The 15,127-nt window shown below is 47.7% G+C and overlaps 1 non-coding gene across 1 annotated transcript; it reads left to right on the top strand.

Moving 5' to 3' along the window:
- Positions 1–14,823: 14,823 nt before the first annotated feature.
- On the top strand, positions 14,824–14,895 carry TRNAQ-UUG (transfer RNA glutamine (anticodon UUG)). The gene has a single exon. It is a non-coding gene; the product is annotated as a tRNA-Gln (tRNA).
- The last annotated feature ends 232 nt before the right edge of the window (positions 14,896–15,127 follow it).

Below are 15,127 nucleotides of genomic sequence, written 5' to 3'. Positions count from 1 at the left end.
AAGGCTTTCCCATGTCTCTCAAGCATTCTACGGAACATTCTCTCCTCTTCGGGGAGAAGGAAATCTTCCCTTCTAACTTGTAGCTTTCCTTTTGTCTCTTTGGTGAAGACATGACCTATTGCCTTTGGATCCCTTAAGCTCGGATCATTAGCAACTTCCTTCATCTTCTGCCAGCTATCTTCCGGTAGCGGAACCACAACTGGCTTGATCTTCTTATCCACCGTTTTATATTTTGTGTTGACTTCAGCTTCCTCCATCAAGATGCCTCGATGATATTCAAGCTACCCTCGTGGACAAGAGCCTCATAGTTGTCACACACAACCTCCGCAAAGCTTGTGTTATCATCGACTGGATCCGACCATCCGGTTACTCGTCGCACATTCCGATCAGCATGTTTGAGATCCTCCAAATCTATTTTTCCTTTCATCTTCAAGCTCGATCGGGGGTGGAGGTTGTATAATACGTCCTGGGATGGTGCTCTCGTGATAGGGTTCAAGGAGAGAACTATGAAACACCGGATGTATCCGAAGTTGAGGAGGTAGATCGAGACGAAAAGCGACATCATTAATCTTCCCGATAATACGGAAAGGACCTAATCGCCGATAATCCAACTTCTCACATGGGCGAGTAGTCTTGATGTGTCGTTGTAGCAGCCACACCCGATCTCCAATGTTAAAACTAGATGGAAGTCGATGACGATCCGCGTACACCTTGTGTGTTTGTTGAGCTTGCTGGAGATGAGTAGATAAATCTGCTTGTATCTTGCGTAACTGCTCCAAACGATCCTCCGCGCAAGGATTTATGGACACCTCTGGGGTTGCAAGTACACTCCACCGAGGGTGACATCCCGTATAAGCATAAAATGGTGAAACTTTAGTCGATGCGTGGATAGAGTTATTATAGGCAAATTCGGCGAGGTGGAGAATATCTACCCAGTTATCTTGATGATAGCTGAGAAAGCACCCCAAATACTACTCCAGCGTTTGATTTGTTCGTTCGGCTTGGCCATCGGTTTGTGGGTGGTAACCGGAGGAGAGGTTACAAGTAACCTTGAGCATTTTAAAAAGGTGCTTCCAGAATTTTGACACGAACTGGGGTTCACGATCGCTGACGATACTATCGGAGAGTCCATGATGCCGACATACTTCACGCATGACAATTTCGGCGGTGTCTTCACTGGAGATTTCCTTAGTACATGGCAAGAAATGAGCCATCTTCGTATATCGATCTACCACTGTTAGAATCGCATTCAACCCCTTAGAGACTGGAAGATCTATGATGAAGTCGAGAGCAATGGATTGCCATGGCTTGCTTGGAATTGGTAATGGTTCTAATAAACCATAGGGGTGATGCCTCGGCATTTTCGCTCTGCAGCATGTATCACAAGTCCGAACAAAATCTTCGACAAATTGTCGCATACGGGGCCACCATAATGATCGTTGTACTAAATCTAATGTTTTAGTACTACCAAAATGCCCAGTTGTATATGTGTCATGATAGTTTTGTACTACTCGAAGGCGGCAAGAACCATTAGGAACATATAAAAGTTCTTTAAAGAAGAGTAATCCATCATGGTATTTGAATTGCCGATAGTCCGTACCTGGTGATTGTGATTGTGAACACGACGCTCGAGAGGGATCAATCTGTGCTAGTATAGCTTGGGCGAAAGCATCTGTCTTCAGGTCCGCACGTATGATATTGATAACATGGGAATCCATGGGCATGCCAAAAACCTGTGTTGCTTGCAGTTGTGCCGGTCCCAAGATTACTTCCTTTTGGTTATCAAAAGCCGGCTCGCCGAGACGCGGTGTTAGATACGAACGCCGTGATAATGCATCTATCTTCCCTTGGTGCTTCCCCGGATGATATGTAATTTTGAAGTCGAAACGCGTGAGGAAATGGGCCCACCGAGCTTGACGTCGATTTAACACTCGAGCATCCTGAAAGTAGGCAAGGTTTTTATGATCACTGAATACGGTGACTTGATGAGAGGATCCCTCTAAAAAATGCCTCCATTGCATAAACGAGTTCACTATTGCCAATAGCTCCTTATCATGAATTTCATAATTGATTTCGGCGGCGTCAAACTTGCGTGAGTGAAAAGCCATAGGATGTAGCTTCTCATCATGACCCCGTTGTGACAGAATGCTCCCCAATGCGAAATCCGATGCGTCAGCTTCGATAATGAATGGTAGTTCCGGATCAACATGAGCTAGAATTGGAGCCGATGTAAATGCCTTTTTCAGACTCTCAAAAGCCATATCTGCTTCTTCAGACCAAACGAACGATTGTCCCTTCCTGGTAAGTTGTGTGAGAGGCAGAACGAGCTTTGAGTAATCTTGTATAAACTTCCGGTAAAAATTGGCAAACCCTAAAAAGCATTGCACATCCCACACCGAGCGCGGAGCCTGCCATTCTACCACCGTCTTGACCTTAGCTGGGTCCATGGAGATGCCTTCTGAGGAAATGACGTAGCTGAGAAATTCCACCTGGTTGCACCCAAAACTACATTTTTCTAGCTTTGCGTAAAGACCATGTTCTCGAAGTCGTTTTAGTACTAACAGTACATGAGAATCATGCTCTTCTTCGGTCTTTGAATAAACCAGTAGATCATCCAAGTAGATGATCAGACACACATCCAAGAGATCTCAGAATATATCATTTGCCATGTGCTGGAAGACGGCTGGCGCATTAGTGAGGCCGAACGGCATGACCGTATACTCGAAGTGCCCATATCTAGTGCGGAAAGCGGTCTTCCATTCATCTCCTAGTCGGATCCGTACGAGGTTATAGGCCCCCCCGTAAGTCGATCTTTAGAAGAACCTGGCACCATTGATCCGTTCTAAAAGACTTGAGATAAGGGGAAGTGCATACCTATTGCGGATTGTAACTTTATTCAAGCCACGGTAATCTACCACCAGACGAAGTGAGCCATCCTTTTTCTTGATGAAGAAAATGGGTGTGCCGGCTGGAGATTTCGAATGTCGAATAAATCCATTCTCCAAGTTCTCTTCTATATAGGCTCGAAGGACTTATAGCTCGGTTGGTGACAAATTGTAGATCGGTCCCCATGGTGGCTCTTTCCCCAGTTGTAAATCGATGGGGCAATCATATGGTCGATGGTGAGGAAGGGTATTGGCTCGTACTTTATCGAATACATCGGCATAATGATGATACTTCTTTGGAAGCTGAACGGTGGACTCCTCTTTAATGGTGTCGGAGGGTTTTAGTGATATTGCGAAGAGAAACATTTCTTCCTTGCGTCCTTCCCGCAACTGATGTAGTGAAATGGTGGCAATCTTCTGAGTAGATCCTCGGGTTTGTCGACACTGGATTTCTCTTGTTCTCCAATCTATGTCTAGGTTATGTAACTCGAACCATGGTAATCCCAAAACGATGGGATGTTCTGTTGAGAGACAGGTCCCTCCGGATGGGAAGGGAGAAGAAGAAACCATATGAGGAGTACCCGGCTACGGAGAGCCGGATGGTGCAGGCCCGGTATGAACCGGATGAGGAGTACCCGGCTACGGAGAGCCGGGTGGTGCAGGTCCGGTATGAACCGGATGAGGAGTACCCGGCTACGGAGAGCCGGATGGTACAGACCCAGTGAGAACCGGATGAAGAGACATATTCGTAAATATGTTTCTGAGAGCCCATCGAGGCTACATTTGTAAATAGCCGAAAAGTCATATTAGTATAAATATGACTTAGGGCAAACTTTTAGTAACAGTTGTTGTTGTTGTCATTTTTTCTTTGTTGGTGCAAGAAAAAGAGAGAGTGCATAACTGTACAGAGAGAGAGAGAGAAAGAGGTCGTTGCCTCTGTTGTAACCGCCGCCTGTGGCAAAGAGCGTGAGTCCGAGGTCGTTGCCTCCGAGAACTCACTGTTTTGTACATTCATACATAGTGACAGTTTGTAGCCTGTGGGCTGCCGTGGTTTTTCCCCTAGTTTGGGGTTTTCCACGTAAACCTCCTGTGTAGTGTGTGTGTATCTTCTCTCCTTCTTTGTGTCGCGTTTTATTTCCCGTTTTTCTGTGTATCATTCTAAGCTCGGTTGTGGCCGAGGGTTGGACATAAGGAACGTTGGGTTCCCTTCAAGTGGTATCAGAGCGAAATCGACACAGAAAATGGACGAATCATTTGGCAGCATGTTCAAGCTCACCGGCTCCAACTATTCAGTATGGAAGTCGAAGATGAGGGACATGCTCGTGGTTAAAGACCTCTGGCTGCCGGTTCAGTTCAGGGACAAGAGACCGGACAAAATCGACGCCGCGATATGGGAGGTGATGCACATGAAGACAACGGCGTACATACGGTGCTTCATCGACATGAGCCTATACAACAACTTCAATGAAGAGAGCAAGGCTCATGAGCTCTGGGAGAAGATCGGCATAATGTTCCAAAACAAAAATATTGTTAACCAGGTTTCGGTATTCCGGAAGCTAGTAAGACTCTGGTACCAAGTTGGCTCCAGCATGGCGGAGCACATGAATGCCTTCCAGGGGCTGATTCACCAGGCAACGTCATTGGAAGTACCTCTTGCCGATGAGGTACTAGCGCTACTCCTGCTCGGTTCCCTCCCGGATAGCTGGGAGACGTTGGTTGTCACTTTGGGCAACGTCGGGCCGGAAGGAAAACGGTTATCCCTAGCAAGAGTAAAGTCGAGCTTGCTAGATGAAGAGGCGCGTCGGAAGGATAAAGATACGAGCTCCAACTCCAAAGCGCTCCTTACCAAATCGGAACGCGGAAGACATAGAAACCGTAGTCCCCAGAACCGGGAGATGTCGGGGACACTGTCAAAGTTAAGGGGGAGGCCTACTTGCTTCTATTGCGGCAAGCCGGGACACTTCCAAAAGAACTGTCGGCATTTCCGTAAAGACAAGGAAACCGACGGTACCGATTCGAAGCAAACCCCGGACCGGAACGGTAAAGACCGAAACGGTACAGACCGGAGGGGGCCGGACCGGAAGGGAACGACGGCAATCGCGGCAAGTGAAGAGGAGTTGATGCTCATCACCGAGGAGAGTGAGATAAACCTTGTCGGCGACGAGATGACCTGGGTGGTAGACTCCGGAGCGTCGTTCCACCTTACCCCGGACTGGAAATGCTTCTCATCCTACTCAGCCGGTGACCACGGTTGTGTTCGGATGGGGAATGAAGGTACATGCCAAATTGTCGGCATAGGAGACGTGTGGCTAACAACACCAACCGGATGCAAGTTGTTGTTGAAGGATGTCCGACATGTTTCGGAAGTTCGTCTGAACCTGATATCAGCCGGTCGGCTAGATGATGAAGGCTACACAGGTAGCATCCGGAACGGTGTCATGAAGTTCAGCAAAGGGAGCCTGATTGTGGCTCGGGCCCGGAAGGTCAACATGTTGTACCTGATGAATGCCCGGTTATGTCCGGAAGAAGTGAACGTGGCATCCGACACTGCCGGTGAGCAGTGGCACAAGAGGCTGTGTCATATGAGCGAGAAGGGGATGAAGAGTCTTGCAGACGACAACCTCATTCCAGTGAAGAACGTGCACTTGGAGAAGTGCACTGATTGTCTGGCCGGTAAGCAGAACCGGACCTCCTTCCGACCAAGGCCACCGATGAGACGTAATGCACCACTGGAGTTGGTGCATACGGATGTGTGTCAAGTAGACACGAAGTCACATGCCGGATCGCAATACTTCGTGACATTCATAGATGACCACCGCCGGAAGCTGTGGGCCACACCGTTGAAGACGAAGGATCAGGTGTTATCTGTCTTCAAAGAGCTCCACGCGAGAGTGGAAAGAGAAACCGGCCGGAAGCTGAAGGCAGTTCGAGCAGATAACGGAGGAGAGTACCGGGGGCAGTTCGAGGAGTACTGCCGCTCAAAGGGAATCCGGCTCGAATTTACCGTGCCGAAGACGCCGGAACTAAACGGACTGGCCGAGAGGATGAACCGGACCATAATGGAGAGGGTCCGGAGTATGCTAGCGCATGCAAAACTACCCAAGAAGTTTTGGGCTGAGGCACTGTCGACGGCGACATACGTGATAAACAGATCACCCTCAATACCCTTGGACGGAGACACGCCACAGAGAGTATGGACCGGTAAGGAAGTGTCCTACCAGCATTTGAGGGTGTTCGGGTTTCTCTCGTACGTGCATGTAGCAAAGGACCGGAGAGGAAAGTTAGATCCAAAGACCCGGCCATGCATATTCCTCGGTTACGGTGACGATGAGTTCGGCTACCGAGTGTGGGACCCGGTCAACAAGAAGGTATTCCGGAGTCGAGATATTATCTTCATGGAGGACAAGACGCTTGCCGACTGGGAGTCGGAGAAGAAGATAATGAACTCCGAGTCGACCGGTAAGAATAGACTCTACGATGAGCAGACCCAACCGGCAAGACACCGGTTAGCACTCGAGGAACCAGCCGGTTACGGTGAGGATACCGAACCGGCAGAAGAAGAAGTAGAGGAAGCTGAGACCGGAACCGGCCAAGACCCCGAATCATATTCGGATGAAGAGCAAATGGAGGAGCCGGTTACCGAAGCCCGAAGACGGAGATATCCTCTCAGAGAGAGAAGGGCCCCCCGGAGATTTCCAGATGCAGAGCATGTTCTGCTGACCGATGAGGGGGAGCCGGAAAGCTTCGAAGAAGCGAAGGAAGACACCCACAGCCGAAAATGGTTAAGTGCCATGCAGGATGAGATGGATTCCCTGCATGAGAACCATACGTACGAATTGGTGGAGCTGTCGAAAGGAGAGCGGGCACTCCGAAACAAGCGGGTGTACAAGTTGAAACCGGGAGATGCCGGCAAACCCCCGAGATACAAAGCCAGGATCGTGGTGAAGAGGTTCCAGCAGAAGAAGGGCGTGGACTTCGACGAGATATTTGCCCCGGTAGTTAAGATGACCTCCATCCGGACGGTGCTGCGTATAGCAGCAAGCATGGACCTCGAGGTAGAGCAGCTGGACGTGAAGACGGCATTCCTTCACGGCGACCTCGAAGAGGAGATCTACATGCAGCAACCGGAAGGATTTGTGGAGAAAGGGAAGGAGCACCTGGTATGCCGGTTGAAGAAGAGCCTGTACGGACTGAAGCAGGCTCCCCGGCAATGGTACCGGAAGTTCGACTCCTTCATGACCGATCAAGGGTACCACAAGACGCAGGCCGATCACTGCGTGTTTGTGAAGAGGTTCGAAGGAGGGGACTTCCTGATACTCCTCCTATACGTGGATGACATGTTGATCGTCGGACGTGACCAAGTCAAAATACGGATGCTGAAGAAGGCTCTCAACCGGACCTTCTCAATGAAAGACTTGGGTCCGGCAAGACAGATGTTGGGGATGCACATCATTCGGGACCGGTCAGTGAAGCAGTTATGGCTGTCACAGGAGAAGTATGTGACAAAGGTGCTTCACCGGTTCAACATGTCAGATGCAAAACCGGTCGGATCGACACTTCCGGCAAACTGCAGGCTATCCGGCAAGCAAAGCCCGAGGACGAAAGCAAAGAAGGCGGATATGATGAAGATCCCATATGCCTCTGCCGTCGGGAGCTTGATGTACGCAATGGTTTGTACTCGACCGGATATAGGATACGCAGTCGGAGTGGTGAGCCGGTTCATGAGTAATCCCGGCAAGGAGCACTGGAACGCGGTCAAATGGATACTCCGGTATTTGAAGGGCACTTCAAATATGTGTCTCCGATTCGGCTCCGAAAAACCTCAACTGGACGGTTTCACCGATTTGGACATGTCGGCTGATGTGGATACCAGCCGGTCTACATCCGGGTATGTGATGACATATGTAGGGGGAGCTGTTTCGTGGCAGTCGAGGCTGCAGAAGACGGTTGCATTGTCAACCGCAGAGGCGGAGTACATGGTGGCTGTGGAAGCCGGCAAGGAAATTTTATGGATGAAGGACTTCATCGGAGAGCTCGGTATACGGCAAGAGGAATACCGACTCTACTGCGACAGTCAAAGTGCCATCCACCTTGCTAAGAATGCTACCTACCATTCCCGGACGAAGCATATCCAGCGGAGGTATCACTGGATCCGGGAAAGAGTAGATGACCAGGAGTTCGCACTGACGAAGATCCACACGGCCGAGAACAGGTCAGATATGCTGACCAAAGTGCTGATACCCGACAAGCTGGACGCATGCCGGAAGAGGATCGGACTGGTAAGACACCCCATGCCGGAGTGAAGGGGGAGTTTGTTGAGAGACAGGTCCCTCAAGATGGGAAGGGAGAAGAAGAAACCATATGAGGAGTACCCGGCTACGGAGAGCCGGATGGTACAGACCCAGTGAGAACCGGATGAAGAGACATATTCGTAAATATGTTTCTGAGAGCCCATCGAGGCTACATTTGTAAATAGCCGAAAAGTCATATTAGTATAAATATGACTTAGGGCAAACTTTTAGTAACAGTTGTTGTTGTTGTCATTTTTTCTTTGTTGGTGCAAGAAAAAGAGAGAGTGCATAACTGTACAGAGAGAGAGAGAGAAAGAGGTCGTTGCCTCTGTTGTAACCGCCGCCTGTGGCGAAGAGCGTGAGTCCGAGGTCGTTGCCTCCGAGAACTCACTATTTTGTACATTCATACATAGTGACAGTTTGCAACCTGTGGGCTGTCGTGGTTTTTCCCCTAGTTTGGGGGTTTTCCACGTAAACCTCCTGTGTAGTGTGTGTGTATCTTCTCTCCTTCTTTGTGTCGCGTTTTATTTCCCGTTTTTCTGTGTATCATTCTAAGCTCGGTTGTGGCCGACGGTTGGACATAAGGAATGTTGGGTTCCCTTCATGTTCTGGGATACTAATAATGTTAAATGATACTACACATGCTAAGTTATCTAGGACAATATTAACGGGTTCTGACTCTTCTATGATATTTCCGGAAGCAATGGGACGACCATCAATGACGACTACAGAGGCTGGCCACGGAAGTTTTCTAAGAGATATCTGATGAGCTTGGGCAAAATTCCTATCCATAAAGTAAGAATTAGCTTCGGAGTCTAGAAGTGATAAGACGTGTATTGGAGGGGTACTTTTAGTACTAACTGTTACTTGGGCTACGAACACATTGCTAACTTGCTTAGAGGGAATGGAACCACTAATGGGCTACACAGATCTAGGGCTATCCAACCAAACGGCTCCTATTTTGGCTGGACTTAGTAGTTTAACTCTTCTTCTAACTGACTAAGGACATCAAATTTGTTCGCTAGATCTAGGCTATTAGTACTATTAGTACTATCAGATATCCCTATTGTAGTAGGCTCGGGTTTAATACAATTAGAACTAGCAACTATTTGGTTTACCTGTCTTCTTGGCCTATGGGGACAATTGATTGCAATGTGTCCTGGTCCACCGCAGTAGAGACATAGTCGATTTGTTCGGCGTCGCTGCTTTTCTTCTTCGGATAATGGCCCTCGACGACGTGTAGTGTTAATCTCCATCGGAGTTGGAGTATTCACTGGAGGCGCATTATAGTATTCCCTGGGTAAAGGTTTTGCTACCATTGAGGCGTAGGTGGGCTCTGATCTTGCCCTCAGCATCTGTAGCTATCGTTCCAAACGTCGCTCAAAGAGGCGGTTATCACATCTTACTGCGCGACTAATTGCTTCTGTTAAGGATTTTGGCTCTTCAGGGAAAGTCAAGAGTAAATCCTTGACTTCGTTGCGTAAACCATAACGAAATTGCTCCATCAGCGCTTGATCATCCCAAGGGATGTCAGCGGCAAGTAGAAGGAAATCTGCAGCGTATGCAGAGGCTGGACGGTCTCCTTGGCGTAATCACCGGATTTTGTTGATTGCGGTCCTTATGCTGTCAGTATCCCCAAAGCATGCTTTAAACTCACCTATAAACTCTTCAAAGTTGTTGAGTAATGGAGACTCCTTTTCCAACAGTGGAGCGAACCATGCCAACGTTGAGCCACTTAACAGCGTCCCTACTAAACCCACTCGTGATGCATCGGTAGGATATCGGGAAGGATGCATTTGAATAACTAATCGTACCTGATTAGGGAACCCTCTAAACTACGATCGTGTTCCATCGAACTTCGTGGGAAGGCCAATCTTGGGTTCCTTATGAATCCCTTGTGTTCCGGGGCCTTGTTGTTGCATCGCTAGGATGGTTGCTTCAAGTTGTTGCACGCGTAATGCAAGTTCCCCATGTTGTTGTTGCGTTTGCTGCTTTTCTAAGGAGATTTGTTGAAGATCCCCCATCAACCGTTGATTTTCTTGTTCCAAAGCAATGAACTTCTCTTTCAAGCATTGAAACTCCGAGAAAACAGATTGATATTCCTGAGCGCTAACTGTGGCCATGGGATGAAAAGAAAAGAGAAATAAGAGATTAGTATGAAGGGAGAGAGACAGAGGAGGAAATTGGTTCAAACTGTCAGGAATAGTACTAAGCAGAGATAGGATTAGTACTAAACAGAGAGAGAATTAGTACTAGAGAAGGGAAGTACTATTAGAACTAAGGGTACGGGACTGCGTAAGACTCCCGAGAGAGGAAGAGAGTAGAGGAGAGAGAGGGAGAGAGAGATAGCGAGGACGAGAGATGATGATAACAGATTATATATTATAAGAAGAGTAAATACAAAAGGGCTATGAGGCTAAAGACTGGCGTTGAACCAATTTGGTTCAACATAATGCCTAGTGCCCTCTTTTATAGTGTTCTCAGGAGTAATCCTGAAGCTTCTAGAATGTTCTAGAGAAATCTGGAATATACATTAATTTCCTATAATAAAATGTAAATGAAAATAATATCCTACGTATTACAATAGATGATATAATGGTCAAGAGCTCGACCCATATAATCGAAGGTCATGGGTTCGAGTCTTGCCATATCATGACATTGGGTATAGAAATGAGAGATTAATTTTTCAAAGAAAGGAGCCAACAACCATGCAAGGAGTGGTCCGATATGAATACCAGAGATAATTTTTGACAAGAAAGATCAAGTAAACAAAGCTAGGAGTTTGATATCAATATGTGAGATAATTTGTTTCTCGAATCCGAGAGGGAAGAAGAAAAAAAGGGGAAAAGAAAAAACTAGGAGGGAAAAAATGGGACATATATCAAGTTCCTCGTTGATCCTCTTTCCCAATGTTACTTTGCATGCCCACTTTTAGTTGGATGCCCTCTATTTTTAGTTGCATGGCCTCTGCTTTTAGTTGTATGCTTCCATTTTTAGATGCATGCCTTTTACTTTTAGTTGCATGGCCTTGGCTTTTGGTTACATGCGATTGTCCGTATAATTCGGCCAAATGACACAATCATCCATAAAGTTTAGCCCGTGCGCAATCCATACGTCCGTCGCAACCAAACCGTAGATGTGTCCGTGCGCAAAAGTCCCGACCGCGCCATAGTGTACGCATCGTAGTGTACGCATCAACGAGTCCGCGCCGCGCGCTCGTCTGCACATACGGGTCCGTCCAAAACATCCACGCGTACGCCCGAAACTTGCACACGCACGTATATCCGAAGACGTCCATGTGCACGTACGTCCGAAGACGTCCACGCAACCATGCACACGGGCATACACCCATAGCGTCCAACCTGCACCGTGTACGCATCCGCGCACAAAATTCTCGACCGTGCCGTAGTGCACGCATCAACGCGTCCGCGCGCTCGTCCGCACATACGCGTCCATCCGAAACGTCCACGCGTACACCCGAAACTTGCACACACGCGTACGCCGTGTACGCATCCACGCGCGCACACGTCCAACCCGCACCGTGTACACATCCGCACGCAAAATTCTCGACCGCGTCGTAGTGTACGCATCAACGAGTCCGCGCCGCGCGCTCATCTGCACAAACGGGTCCGTCCAAAACATCCACGCGTACGCCCGAAACTTGCACACGCACGTATATCCGAAGACATCCATGTGCACGTACGTCCGAAGACGTCCACGCAACCATGCACACGGGCGTACACCCATAGCATGCACACCACATAATGTAGCCCAAGTCACCTTGAACATTCTATGCTCCACACATTGATAGAATAAATATGTTTTGGTTTCCCTTATATATTCTGGGTTCCAATGTTGTCCTATCTATGTGGGATATCTCACAGTTTTGTCTTTTCTTTTCTTTTCTTCAAACTTCACACTCACATAACTTGATATTTATTTATCCGTTTTATGCGTAGTAAAATACACTATAAAGCTCTTGAAAACATCTATCTGCTCATATCCATATATTAAGCTAATCGTAAATAATTATTTTACTAGTTTTCATATCGTGTGTGAAAAACCACACAACAACGCGTAGCGCAAGTGGTTGTCGATGAAGGTGACGTAGTAGCGTCATCCGCCGAGCGTCGGCATTTGAGCCGGTCCCCATACGTCCGAGTGGATTATGTCAAGGAGGCCTTTGCTTGCGGAGCTCTCCTTCGGGAATGGGAGTCGATATTGTTTTCCGAGTTGGCATGCTTCGCACACTCGGTTTTGATTCGGAGGCCGGAAGTCTGATTACGACTCCCTTTGATTGCATTCCGCGAAGCCGTTGGAGGTTTACGTGGCCGATTCTTTTGTGCCACAACTCGATGTTTGTCTCGGTCTTGAGACCTTTGGCGTACATGGCCGATTTTACCTCGTTTGAGTCGAGGATGAACAAACGACCGTCTCTCCGTCCCTTGGCTATGAGTCGGCCGTCTTTCTCGATGAAGCAGACTTGCATGCCTTGCTCCACGATTTGGCCAACCGAGACCAAATTCTTTGTTATTGTGGGGACATGCAAGACATTCTTAATGCAGGTTTGCTCGCCTTCTTTCCCAAATGGGACATCGCCGATGTGCCGAATGGGATGCGGAGTGTCGTCTCCGGTCTCTATGTAGCCGAGTCGATCCGGCGTTCGCAAGTCATGAAACCACTCTTGGTGCGACGTCATGTGGTGCGAGGCGTCGGAGTCTACGAACCACGCGTGTTCGGAGCTGGAGGTGCTTGCTGAGTTTGCGGGATCGGAAGCCATCATAGAGTTCTCTCTATGCCTCATCACGAAGAGTCTGCCGTAGTCCGCATATTCCGCGTTCACGGCGTAATTTGTGAGTTGTCGGCTTGTTGAAGCCGACTCGCTTTGTCTTTTTCGGCACTCCTCTTCGCGATGGCCGATTTTTCCACAATAGTTACACGTAGGTGGCATCGTTCGCCGACCTTGTTCGGCGTGGAAGCTCCCCTTTCTTGTGAAGGTTCCTTGATGGCTTCCGTTTCCTTGCCGAAATTGTGAATTCCCTTCGTGGGATAGGTCGAATTGACCTCTTCCGCTTCGACCTCGTCTATGGGCACCATTCGTATCGGTGAAGAGCATTTGTCCTTCCGATGTGTTGGTCTTTGATTGAACGTGGTTTTCTTCGACCAATAGCATTGATTGGAGGTTTAAGAACGAGGGAGGGTTATCTCTCGCCAAGATTGCCGTTCTCAACGGGTTGAATCGTTGTGCAAGGCCGCCCAAGCATACTTGCACCATCTCGTCTTCGTTGATGTTGACGTTGATGGAGCCAAGCGAGTCGCAAATGCTCTTGATCTTGGCGGTGTAGTCCGTCACGGGCATTTCTTTTTGTCGTATGTTGTTCAAATCTTGCCAGAATTGAAGCTTGCATGCGGATGTGTCCGCGGCGAAAATCTTCTTGAGATTTTCCCACGCCTCTTTGGGCGTCTTGGTGTCACGAATGTGGCTAAGCATGTGGTCGTTTACACATGTTGCCAAGCAATACATTACCCGACTCGCACCTTGCTCCCACGTTGGGTAGTTGGCGTGTGTGATTTCAGGTTTGTTTTCTTGTGCGCCGTTGATGTAGCTCCAATACCCTTGGCCGACAAGGTATTGATTCATCTTGTACTCCCAAGATGAATAGTTGCTTCGGTCTAGCTTTTCGCTAGGGAGTGAGCTTCCCATTTGTGTGTTCATGTTGATTGTTGTGTCTTCCGTTTTGTTTTTCTTCTCTTGGTCGCGTACACGTCCTTCGTAGCGGCACTATTGTAGCGGATAGCGAATAGCCGGGATTTGTCGTCGGCGTCTCGAACACACAATCACGAATAAGCGGTGGGATTAGTGGATTTCCTAAACCACGCACTTTGATACGATGTTAAGTAATTAGGTAATTACCTAGGGTTAATTAGAGACTAATTATATGGTTACGTTAAGTAGCGGAAGATTAGTATGATATGCACGTGAGAGTGTGTGAGTGTGTGAGAGGAAGAGAGAGAGAGGGAGGAAGTTACACTTATGAACACGAAGATAAATGGGGGGTGATTGACTCTATTGAAAAGTGTCATCAACATACAAAAATACCCACAATGAGGTATATATACAACCCATGTGCAAGGGTGCACATGTGTGGGTAGAACATAGGTACTTATGTGTAAGTCCTACAGTAAATGTACTAAGGAGTGGAGGATCTAGAATATCCCACTTAAGTACAAGGTCCTATTTAAAGGCTTAAGGTCAACACATTACTAATTACTTAACAGCATTCCTATAGATTCAAGAGAGAAATAAGAGCGTGTTGCATATGATGGAACTCTTAAAGTTGACGCTTGTGGGTTCCATGGTCTAGTTGTTATGACATTGTATATACATAATTAAGGCCAATAACTGGCCTTAATCCCATGGGTTCCATGGTTTAGCAGTTAGGACATTGGACTCTGAATCCATTCACCCGAGTTCAAGTCTCGATGGAACCTCAATTTCGGCTCTGCAATGTTGTATCCCCTAGGTCTTATTTGAACCCTGGTTGGCATTCCTATAGATTCAAGAGAGAAATAAGAGTGTGTTGACACTTGTAGGTTCCATGGTTTAGCGGTTTATTTGGAATCCAATAACTCACCTTAATCCCATGGGTTCCATGGTCTAGCGGTTAGGACATTGGACTTTGAATCCCATAACCCGAGTTCAAGTCTCGGTGGAACCTCAAACTCTTTGTGGGGTTGGATCCCATGGGTTCAATTTCAGCTTTGCAATGTTGGATCCCGTATGTTCTATTATTTGAACATTGGTTTACATTCCTAATATTCAAGCGAGAAATAAGAGTATGTTGCATATGATGGAACTCTTAAAGTTGAGGTTTGTGGGTCAAAGTAAAGGGAGAATCGAATCGGTCGAAAAATCAAACCAATTGTTCGATTCGATTGTGATCGTATCAT

The sequence above is a fragment of the Azolla caroliniana genome, unplaced genomic scaffold (genome assembly GCF_043228905.1).
Source record: "Azolla caroliniana isolate FFs.n. ecotype wild unplaced genomic scaffold, voAzoCaro1.0.p SCAF_1, whole genome shotgun sequence".
Taxonomy (NCBI): Eukaryota; Viridiplantae; Streptophyta; class Polypodiopsida; order Salviniales; family Salviniaceae; genus Azolla; species Azolla caroliniana.
The sequence above is the reverse complement of the archived record's forward strand: the minus strand, read 5'-3'. Positions and strand labels throughout refer to the sequence as shown.